At 37.1% G+C, this 11,520-nt stretch overlaps 1 long non-coding RNA gene across 2 annotated transcripts; it reads right to left on the bottom strand.

Moving 5' to 3' along the window:
- Positions 1 to 1,125: 1,125 nt before the first annotated feature.
- LOC118487196 lies at positions 1,126 to 6,424 on the bottom strand. 2 transcript variants are annotated; one of them, XR_004880742.1, is made up of 3 exons: positions 6,299 to 6,424; positions 5,023 to 5,119; positions 1,126 to 1,226 (listed from the first exon to the last, which is right to left on the bottom strand). It is a non-coding gene; the product is annotated as an uncharacterized LOC118487196 (long non-coding RNA). The 2 variants fall into 2 exon arrangements; XR_004880743.1 differs by lacking the exon at positions 1,126 to 1,226 and adding an exon at positions 2,293 to 2,489.
- Positions 6,425 to 11,520: the final 5,096 nt, after the last annotated feature.

Below are 11,520 nucleotides of genomic sequence, written 5' to 3'. Positions count from 1 at the left end.
TTTTATTTAATACGAAAATGTTTCAGAATTGTACAATGATTGAAAATGTACAAATCCGTAAGTAGGGGCTGGGGCAGACTTTTATAGTTTGTCAAAAATGGCCCCTGGACTTCTATAAATGTGTTTTTATCGTTTCTAACCCCTCAAAACTTATATCTAAGTTATGTAAAGGGTATTTAGGGTTTGTGTAACTATGTCCTTGTCCCGGAGTGTACGTCACGTTAAACTGATTACGTTTAAGTATTGGTTAACGAATTACTTCCAAAAGAAAAAGTTTTTGAAAGTTCAGAATTTTCCACAAGGGTTACAAACATAAACTGCTGTTATAGCGAAATTTGAGAGTGAACTTTTTATAATGACATATGGGATGATTACATTAAACTTACATCCTTCTTTTTTGAGATATTCGCTGAGTCAATTGTAGCACATATAACAAGATTGTTTGAGACCATATAGGGACCTCTTTAGCTTTATAGCACACATATCTCGAGGTATTGATTTTAATGCTTCAGACATGTTTAACCCTTTAGGGATTTTCATGTAGATGTCATTTTCAGGTGTCCCGTACAAGTATGTGGTGGCAACATCTGTAAGTCTCGTTTGAAGTCCTTCTGAGATTGCAAAGCCAATTAGAACTCTAAGAATTATTCCATCTACTACAGGGGAATGCATTTCCTCGTAATCAACTCCATGGGATTTGGGAAAACCGTTGTGCTACAAGGCATGCCTTATAGCAAACACCCATTTATAACCTACTAGTTTGATTTCTATGGGTTTTCGGACTATAGGTCCGAATAATTTCGCCTTTCAAGGGAACCTAACACGGCCTTTATGGCCTCTTGCCACTTTGGCCAATCAATTATGTGCATGCAATCTTCTTGAGTTTTAGGTACGTAATCATTTCCATTGATTACACCCGTTGCTATAGCATATGCGAATATATCATCAACATGTGTTTCTATAAGACCCTGACACGTTTTAACTATAAAGACGCAGCGGAAATACGAGTCTTAAAATTTTCTTTGTTTTTATACATCTTGACACACTTGAAGGTCCATTTTAAAAATAACTATTTTACAATAAATACATTCTTCGTTCTCATTAAGGAAATAAAACATAACTTATGTTTACTAAATTGCATAGTCACACATTCCCGTACAATCTATGATATGGCTCAATCTTTAACCGCTCACACCTCATGATGATGATCCGTGATTCTGTGCAACCTACGGTCACCACATACGTTCACATCATTAGTAATTAGTAACATAATATATATAATCTAGAATGTATAACTAATGGATCATGTCACGTTCTATTCTCATATAAAGTCCATTAAGTTATCCTTCTGAATTCAAGCATTTCATCTCAGAGTCTATCTTTTGATGAGTCGACAACTATGTACATGCACATTATTTCATTCTTAAAAGCAAACTCGGTCAGCATCATCAATACTCATATATATATATATATATATATATATATATATATATATATATATATATATATATTAACACCATACACATCATTATACAAGTCTCATTCATTTGAAAACGTATGGTTTAATAACATGCATACACATTATCTAGTTCGACTCTTTCGTGTATAATTTGTCCTACTACGAACATGCATACCTTCCTACTCAAACTCTTACGTACAACTCACATGCTCACAAACCCATTAAACAAATGCTAATCACAACATCTATGCGTATAATTCTCTTACATACTAGTCTACGAGTATACTCATATCTAATCGTGTTTAACTATGGTTTCCATATTACATTACATCACGTGCTTACGCATTCACTTAATTTCTTTTCAACACCATACTTTCCTAGGCGCAACATTTTCTCTATATAAGCTTGCTATTATGTACTAGTCTCGTCACTTCACATCTCTATTGTATTCAATAAAATTTCACTTAAAAGACTTTGCCATGTACATTATGAAACCACATTACATAAATCAACAAACATGCCACATCATCGTACAAGCTCCCCTAGGTCTCCATTCTCACTCGTACCCCACAAAACTCCATAGTAGGTTTAGGGTACCTTCAGGAAACTTATCTGGGCCTTGGAAACAAGGAAAAGTGAGAAAAACACGAAAAATTGGTTTCCAGCGTCGGACTCGCGTAGGCAGCAAGATAAGGCGTCGGCTGCAACAGGGCAGGGCGTCGCCGACGCCTCCTATGCAGCTCATGTCACACCCCCAAAATCCACCTGCGGAGTAACACCGCTTGGGAGCGTGACTGACCAGGATCAAGCCACCAATCATATTGAACATGTAATAAATAGAAATAAATATCCATCAATACGAAGGTGTTTATCACAAACCAACATAATTAAGTGTAGCGGAAGCATTAATGTAAAACCCATCACAAGTATTAATGTTTGTAATATCATAAGTGTTTAGTAAGCATTCATAAATCCTTGTCCACAACGACCCGCTTCTCCTCTAGTGCAAGCTCCAAGTATACCTAAGGTCCTGCAAGGCATGCAGCAAATAATCAACAAACTAGTTGAGCGAGTTCACAGAAAGTAAGTTCGTAATAGTAATGCGTAAGTTCATCTAGTGGGGGCTTCCCATACAAGTATATACTATTTGTGAGGGATTCTCACGTTTATCCTTAACAATGGGGGATTCCCATTATAGTACTTACTAGACTAGTGCAACCATGTGTTCTTCTTAAACCGAGAACAGGAATACGTACTGGGTCACGTAGGCTTTACGTGACGTGCCCTTCCCCGAGGACAGTGGTACGCGTGGGGGCTACGTAGGCTTTACGCAGCGTGTCCTTCCGACCCGGAAGACAGCAGAAGGTATTGGGTTACGTAGGCTTTACGTAACGTGTCCTCCCGACCCGGGAGACAAATGGAAATTACTGGGTTACGTAGGCTTTACGTAACGTGTCCTGACTATCCTGAGGACGATGGTCTATAGTCTAGTGATTGCGTAAGTACGAGTAATCATATCATATCAACATTCCAACCCAATTCCCAACCCGGGAATCCCATGCCTTGGCTGTGTGAACTCACCTTGGTTTGCTCGGCAGATACACAATAAAAGGTTCTTGAACTAAGATGGTCAACCTCGTCCTAACAGGGTTACCACACGAGTCAGGTTTTGACTAAGGTAAAACACGTATGCGTCACATAAGTTAACACGTTACTATCACGTATAAATCATGGCAACGTTTGACAGTTAAGCAATACATACAACTTGTATGGTTTAAACAAGTAAGCCCAAAACTATCTGGCCCAACATGTTGTGCGATCCACAACATGTTGTGCGATCCAACCAAACCCGGCCCATCATACACATAAACAGTTTAAACATTCACGGCCCAAAATTAATATACAAGGACATTGTGCGATCCAGCTGGTCTTGTACGATCCAGCTGGGTTGTGCGATCAGGAAAAAGGGCTTGTGCGACTGATCATTTGGGCTTGTGCGTTTAGAGACCCTTGTGCGATCTGGGCCTCTTGTGCGGTTAGTGCCTGTGCGATTGGACCTTGTGTGTCCGGTTTGTGCGAGTGGACTTGGGCTGTGCAATAGGCATGTGCGGCCCAAATCATAATACCCGGCCCAGAAGCTTGAGCCTTGTGCGACCGAGCTACACTTGTGCGATTGTTTACTAATTCCGGATTATCTGCCTTGTTCGGTTACAAGCATTAACAAACTTCCAATTTTCATTCAATCAATTATCAGTTAACCAGTTTCCTTATTTACACTAACCAATTAACAGTTTCTACCATAGTGACTATCCGATAAAACAAGAAGTTTATCATGCTTTTCGTATGAACCCTAATTCCAACATGAACAATAACAACATCTTAACAATACATACATTCTGACATGGATCTCGATTACCCACTATATCCGATTATGACAATACATAACAGCCGATCCATCATACATTCATATATATCCGATTCATGTGCAAGCCGATTACATGAACATTATATATCCTTGATTAGTAATATCCAATCTAACATTTTCATACAACAATCTGAATATGCAACATGATGGCCGATTAACATCTCTTAGGTTCATGAATATTTTCCTACTATCCGATTTCAACATATATATCATCAATCAATCCTAAGCACATAACATCATTCAACGCAACACCAATATCAACACTAACCGATGGAAAGGAGAGTGGGATTGATCCGTGCACAATAATCTTCGATGAAGGGGAATCCTTGGCTGCCTTCGGTTTGCGAAGAAGAGAGGGAGAATAGCTAGGGTTTCTTGTGTGAGAGTGTTTTGGTAACAATGATTGGGGGTTACAAACACCCTAATTGATAATCAATCCAAAAGAATGGGCCGAACCCTCAATGGGCTGCCCTAAGGGTCCGATTACAAGGAAGTGGCCCAACGGCCTTGTGCGCTCGAGCAATAGTTGTGCGGTTCGGATCATGATGTGCGTTTTGGACCATTACATACATTCATATATTACATACACAATATACATACTTACAACATAGCACATAATAAATATATCATTCACTAAGAAAATCATAACGTTTCACATAAGCACATAACGTTACAGGATAGGTCCAAAGTGCGAGTTGTCACATTATCCCCAACTAATTGGAAATTTCGTCCCGAAATTTGGTATGCACTCACTGAGGAAGCTAGGTAAGTTCAATCGTTCACTGGTTTTCCTGGGGTGTCACAGCTCAGACGCTGATTTTTGTTTTTTGTTCATTCTACCCACTAGTCGCATATCCCAGGAGTTACAAGACGTAAAATAACAATATTCAAGCCTCTATATCCTTCTAACACTTAACCCCAAGATCAAACCAACTACCACATCTCGCCATGTTACTTTCTATGTTTTGGCCCGTTTAATCTCACCAAGCATTTTCCATTACATTCGAACTATAAACAACCTATACAACAATTCTTACCCCATTTACTTACATTCTATATCCATTCCTACATGACTCCCAACATTCATACAAACAAGCTTCATTTATATACTAAGAAGTGAGTTTCGGAATTCACTTACCTTAAGCGTCCGTATTCGTGATCGCTTCCTCGCCTCCTATTGACCCGTTAGCCTTTCGTGCTTGCGTCCTTGACATGATGCTTATCCTTACATGTCACTATATTTACATTCTTGTTAACATACATGATATTACCTATTACCAAATCATAACTAATTCATATCTTGCATTTGACTTTCAATAATCAATCCTAACAAGCACGAGGCGTAGACTTAACAATGCAACATTCCAAATTTATGCAATTTATCATACCATCAAATATAACATATAATGACCCATCATAGATCGCTCGATCCTCCTAGTCTTACAATCATATTAGGAATTCTAATAATGTTATTCTCATACTCGTTGACTTTTCATAAAGTCAATGGTCAAGCATACAAACTTCCAACTAAGGAACATATGTCCATATCGATGTAGTCAATCATACTAATGACACTATAAACATTTCATACCCATGTAGTAAAATACATACAACCGTGTAATCATCTAGTTACATAGGCTTATACACACCTAGTCATTTATATGCAACTCCACATAGTATTCTCATGGTTCTACAACCAACAACATCATTCAAGATTTATTAATTTAACATGGTCTTAACATCCTCCTTACTAGTATATCGCTACGTAATACAATGCCACCAATTACCTCATGATCCCAACTATATAATCAACTAAACCCATAAGGTGCATCTTACCTTCAAGAATAGAGTAAAAACTCCTAATGCATGCTTCTTAACAAGTCATCCCATCAATTATATTCACATATGTGATCCTTCTAAAAATATATTTCTCATGTTAATTTATTACCAATTACATCATATCCACATCCTATACATTTTCACCCATTACTTGCATCCAATCTCATCTAGTAATCTCACCTAGACATTCTATCAAACACTTGGTGTGCGTACAACTTTCTAAGCCTAATGTACAAGTATTTGATGCTCTTCTTCCTTCTTATCACTTTCATTCATCCAAAACAACTAAATATCAAGTAAATTCATGTCATGCTTAATTTATCTAATAAGAATTCATCACATACATATCATACACCCGAGTTGCATAAGGATTAGTCATGGTGATACACCCATGTCACCATTTTCATCATCACCAAGTGGATTTTATGTCAAAACATCAAATTACTTGAAATTGTTCATAACTAAAGTTTTATTTGGTGATTCTAACACACCTTCATACTTAATTTCACACAAATTCAAGAATTTATCATAAACCCACTTCATACATCATCACCAAATCAAAAATTACAACTTACCACATGTTTATTAGGTTGAGGTGATAAGGAATCCTCATTCATGCCAAGCTTCATCATCTAACTGATCTTGATTTAGGAGAATTTGTGATGGATTGAATCAAGGGAGTTCTTGCTCTCCATATCTCTAAACACGACATACATATACACACATTAACTAGTGTTTTGATTTTATAAACTTTTAATTCAACTTGCTAGATTTAGTCCCTCATGTTTGCCATCTTATTTTTACTTAGTTATAACTTATCTATTTAGTTAACAATAACCCTATTAGACTATGGGTCCATGGGCTCAATTAGGTTTCTAGGGTTACTCGTAATCCCTATCTAACTGAGCCCATGGACCCATAGTCTAATAAAATGAATGTTGAGTGACCTGATTGGAATACTTTTGAAACTTGAGTGACCTAATTGGAACACTTCTAAAACTTGGTTACTATTCTACAAAGTTACCCCTAAATATTATTCTTGGTTCGTTGTCCAAGATATAATAACTCTTGGGGCCGTGCCTCATTAGTAGCGTTAAAATAATCATGAGTCGGAATCTCATATCCAACAAAAATACATAAACAATGAGAGAAAATGCCTTTTATAGATATAAAGAGGAGAGTTATATTCACTTAGTTAACTTCGTTTTATGAATCTCAGGGTCGAGTTTAGTTTTTTAAATGAGCTCTAATGTAGGGTTAGACCCGAATGCTTTTAAATGAGCTAATCTTGAACAGCTTATAAGCGCCTCTCAGCCTGATCCAATTCACAACACAAATGAACTAAGATATGTTATTCGTTAGAAAGACCATCATATCTCGTATTTCCCAAAAAAGATAAGCACCGGATTGTAAATTCATCTCCGACGATACAATTACTTCTTTGAATGTTGTACCCCCAGAAACAAATGTGAATGGTTACAAAATTCAGAATCTTGTTCATCATGTGGCCTCCGCTAAATATGATTCTTGTTATTTTGTTTGATTCTTGCATTTATAGATACTATTTTGAATCACGTTACATATGCATTGTATATATTTTATCATAACTTGTTTTGTACCAACATGATTGTCGTGCTTCTTCCAGAATTAAGAGATTATATTTATATTAATTTTTAAAGAAAAACAGACTTTTTTTACGTGCAATGTCTTCATCTCAATTCTGACATTAATATTATCCAGGTTATTAAATATTTTATTAGACTCGCTGATGTAATCAATGAGTATACAACTTTTTCTTTCATATGCAATCGGTCTTTGAGACTCTTGATCAGAAAGGGACCTTAAGAATCAAGAGAGGTGAATGGGTTCTTTTGAATTATACTAGTGGGAAGGCGTGAGCATCAGTGGCGAAGCTTGAGATTTCAGATCGGGGGGACGGAAGTCACCAGGCCTAAAACTTTCTATAAAACCGGGGGGTCGAAAACGTATATACCCAAAAATTTCTATACGAAAACTACATACTCTCCACTACTAAGCGAAAAGTTTGGGGGGGGGGGGGTCGGCCGCCCCCTCCCGCCCCTTAAAAGCTTCGTCCATGGTGAGCATTAACGTCTGTTTTGTCGCCTTGTAGTTGTTGTTTAGGTTTCTGGTGTTGACGTTTGTGGGCGACAACATTTCTATGGAAATAAAAGGTGAAAATACAATTTTAATCTACATCACCATCAAGCACTAATAAATCCATCACCATCTTATACTATCAGATTTAGTAGAAGGCTTAACCCATGTGCAGACAATCAAACATGCAGTTGTTGAGTTTTTCCTTAATGGTAAAAATTCATATCAATATTTTTTTTTCAAAATAGTTATATACCTACATTTTTGCCATGTAAACACATGTTTGATACAATAAAGATATATTTATTATTTAGTGGTGATTAATGATGCTTTTGTTTTGGTGTTTCTTTGGTGTCATGTAGTCTACATCTTAAATATAGACAAATACTTAAAATATAATTTTAATATTCATCTTATAATTTAAATACAACATTACAAAAACGTATATACATTCTTCCCAACGAAAGTACCTTATGCAAAATATGAAATAAGATTCTAATTAATGGATATTATAGGTTTCTATGTGCTCATCTGATGACTAACTGCTATGTAACTTTTTGACACGAGACAAACACATATTGTTTGGAAATTACCTTCATATGTGAATTTTAGAGAGCAAGGGGTAGAAATGAAAGAACATGACAAAAGTATATGAATTTGATGTAGATTTGTTCTTGATCATTAGTATGCTATCGTAAAAATTTGTGCAAATTACCATAAGAATAGAAAACCTAATTTCTTTAATAAGGTAGTATGATATAGATATAGAGGTGAATGGTTTCCTTTTTAATTTATGTGAACCCTTTATGATTTCATAAACAAGAGAACACTTGTTAATAAAACTAGGAGGAAAGGAAAATTAATAAAGATATAACCACACATACAAGACAATGTACCATCATCTTTTCTGTAAATTCAGTATAGATAACCATTGCAACGTCTCATTAAGATATGTAGTGATAACCGTTTACTTCTCTCTATAAGATGGAGATCGTCTAAACTTCTCCTTTACTTGGGATGATCACTTACAAGTGTTTTGATCGAATGAGTAGATTTTGAATTTTTCTCACTTACACAACTATCTTGAGATATATAATTGATTGTATGATCAATCAATAATTTTTGAATATATCATGGTTCTAGCTTTGTAAAAGGTGAATTTAAGTGCTGGAATAACAATCCTTAAGATAGATAGTGGTTCTAGCTTCTAAGACCATAGGTAATGGTTAATGCCCACTAAGGGGGATTTTTCACCACATCATCATCATAATGCCCTTTTAAAAAAGGTGTAATGGTTAATGCCCATTTCATTTATTACTTTCCATTATTTTTCTTCTCTTTGGGCATTATTATAGAAATGTCCTACCCTCTTCATGCCCATTACACATAGTCTAAGGGTGTAAGGGGCACTCCTCTCTTAGGGGAGTCTCCTCTCTTACACACACCCAATCAGCACTTGCCATGTCAACTCTCCTCTTAACTCCCCTCACACCCTCAATTTGATGGCGGCACTCCTCTCTTAGACCACACGGGGCGGAACATAAATAACGCGTGATAGGATATTTATAACGCGTGGAACTTCAAAATCTCCACCCCGACCTCATTGTATAACGCGTTAATATATAACGAAAATCCAATTTCGTTATTTTTACAATGCGTGATGTTTTTTTTTTTTTTTGTGACTGTATTGTTGGTTGGGGGGAAATTGTTGGGTGTGGTGGTGAGTGATGACCACCCCCACTAAAAAAGGTTGTGAGTGATGAAAAAATGGTTGATGACATGGCGGAACTTGATTGGTGCTAGTGAGTGATAGAATTCTATCACTAGTGACCACCCCTCTCCCCTTAGGGGACTTGCTTTTTTATTTTATTTTATTTTATTGTTTTTTTTATTTGTTGTAATTATGCATGTTTATAAATTAAACAAATATTAATACAAATTAAATAAAATTTAATAAAAGACATTTCATTAAATTAAAAATAAAAATTACATTCAAACTAGAAAAATAAAAAAACAAACTACTTGTCGTCGGAACTCACTTCAAGGTGAGGTAGATCTAAACGTCCGAGATGCTTAACGAGATCGAGTTTTAGTCTCTAATGCGTTTCTTCGTCAATGAGCTCGCTATAAGTTGTATCATCAAAGACGGGTTCGACTGGAGGATCTTGAATGTGTACCGGTGCTATCGCCCTTCCGTCGTCTTTTATAATCATGTTATGTAAAATAATGCACGTATACACGATGGACCTTATCTTTTTCACTGTTTTGGAACGCATTGGACGATTTAGTATTCCCCACTTCGCCTTTAACACACCAAACGCCCGTTCCACATCTTTTCTTGCGGCCTCGTGTTGCCTCTTGAACTTTTTTTCATTCGGGATGTGAGGATATGGAAAAGACTTCACAAACACGGACCAGTTAGGGTAGATCCCATCAGTAAGATAATACCCGCGTTTGTATAAGTGGTCGTTCACCTGAAATGGACAATTTGGCGCCGTTTCGTTGAGTAAGAAATAACGGAGATTGTTGGAGCACGTTGATGTCGTTTTGTGAACCCGCCGGACCACAAAAAGCATGCCAAACACACAAATCTTGAGACACGACCGCCTCTAACATAATTGTCGGGTATTGATGATCGCCTCTCATATATTGTCCACGCAATTTTGTGGGGCACATTCTTCAGACGAAGTGTGTACAATCCAGACTACCCAACATACCAGGTAGGTGATATCTCTCCTCATGAGCCTGATACAATAGCGCAACGTCGTGGTTCGTTGGTCTACGTAAGAATTCACCGGCATACAGTTTACAGACCGTCTCGCAGAAATATTCAAGGCACTCACGAGAGGTCCTTTCAGCCATATTTAAATACTCGTCGTTTTCGTCTGGTGGGTTACCGGTTGCAAGTTGTTTAATCGCAGAAGTAACCTTTTGCAACGGCGTGAAACTTTTCTTCATTCTCCCGTCCAAGCCCTCTTGAAACCACTCGTTGTTCGCTTCCACGTCACTAACAATTTTTAGGAACAAAGACTTGGACATACGAAACCTATGACGAAAAATATCGGCATTAAATTTTGGATTTTCGACAAAATAATCGGCCATGAGTGTTTCGTGGCCTCCCACACGATCTCGACGGACAATTTTTTTTTTTACTAGACGATGCCGTGTCTAGTAGCTCCGCTTGTTGGATGAGATTTTGGAAGAAAATTAAACTACCATCGCTTGACGATGAATCTTCATCGTCGGGAAAGTCGGGAAGGGGAGAAAAATACGGGAACTTGGAATCCATTTTTTTTAAAGATTGGTTAAAAAAATTAGATGATATGAATGGGTGAGAGTTGTTTTGGGTTTGAAAAATAAAATGGTTAAAGAGGTAGTATTTATAGGGGTTAGGAATTTTTTTTTTAAATGTGTAACGGCTATATAGCCGTTTAAAAGTCGTTCCTCTCATCGGTGAATACACACCGATATCACTCGCTGATTTGCCTCACCGCAGGGATGGCGACGGTGTTCCCGCTCGGAGACTAGGGTCACCGCTTGCCTCCCCACAAAGTGCCCCGTGTACCCTAAATGTTAGCTTTCACAAACTATTGTAACCAATTACATAAAACCTAGAGCAAAATTTCTGATCTTATATAGGAGCTGATTACAAGATAATTATATGCAATTCTCTCTCTAATCT

The sequence above is a fragment of the Helianthus annuus genome, chromosome 15 (genome assembly GCF_002127325.2).
Source record: "Helianthus annuus cultivar XRQ/B chromosome 15, HanXRQr2.0-SUNRISE, whole genome shotgun sequence".
Lineage (NCBI taxonomy): Eukaryota > Viridiplantae > Streptophyta > Magnoliopsida > Asterales > Asteraceae > Helianthus > Helianthus annuus.
Note: the sequence above shows the minus strand (reverse complement) of the source record. Positions and strands in the feature narration are given on the sequence as shown.